The sequence below is a fragment of the Macrobrachium nipponense genome, chromosome 34 (assembly GCF_015104395.2).
Source record: "Macrobrachium nipponense isolate FS-2020 chromosome 34, ASM1510439v2, whole genome shotgun sequence".
NCBI classification, from domain to species: domain Eukaryota; kingdom Metazoa; phylum Arthropoda; class Malacostraca; order Decapoda; family Palaemonidae; genus Macrobrachium; species Macrobrachium nipponense.
Genome location: NC_061095.1, coordinates 66,182,727 through 66,183,700, shown reverse-complemented (window position 1 = coordinate 66,183,700; position 974 = coordinate 66,182,727).

Here is a 974-nt window from a genome sequence, read left to right as displayed (position 1 = left end):
TGGTATTTTTTTGATATGTCTTGGTAGTTTTGCAAATATAATCATCAAAATGCCTCCACCTTTTCCAAACATTTCTTCATAGAGACGATTCAACTGGAAGGCTGCCCTTTGGTATACATAAAAAATAGCTAGATATCCAAGTGGAGCATTTAGACATCAAGCTTTGCATCCAAATCTCACAGTTTTTTTTGTTTTTTTTCTGAATGCACTGTTTGCATCCATGCTTACCAAAATTTTCTATCATTGCCTATTCAATCGATTTATTTTGTGTTTAAATGGTCATTAGAGGTTGGATTTTTGCCATTTTGTCATCCTTGTTTAGTGCCTGATTATCAGTGAAATGCAGAAAGCGTAGTATTTCTTCAAATCTATCATGTGACATTGCGTTAGCAACGAGTTCGACTCCAACATCATTATCCAAATATAGTACCAGTATAATTGGCGACTTACTAGTTACGCTGGCCATTTTAGTAATAGGGAACTGAAACAACTAATATGTTATCTGCAAAGTAATTCATCAGCTACTAGGTATTCATCCAAGGACCACAAAATAGCAAACAGGCACTTTATTCTAACGAAGAAACGACAAAGTTGCTCTTAGGAGATACTTCCTCTTCGTATTTTTCCCGTCCGTTATATTTTTTGCCTCCATACCTGCCTGACCTACTATATATAGTAGGTAATGAAATAAAGCCTGTAATATTTATGCTTCAACATCTACCTCAGTTTTGAATATATGAATTGGTTAATGGTTTTCAATAACATGTTATGTATCAATATAAAGATGTTTCATAGGCTTGTGTAACCATGAGCTCCAGTCAAAAATGTGAAAATATTAAAAAGTTCGATATACCTTTGGTATTTTGTCAAAAAGTAGGAAAATGTGGATACGACAAGGAAAATCTCCTGTTTATATTAGTGATTAGATAAACAAGAACCAAAGAATATGCAAAACAATAATATAATAAGAATAA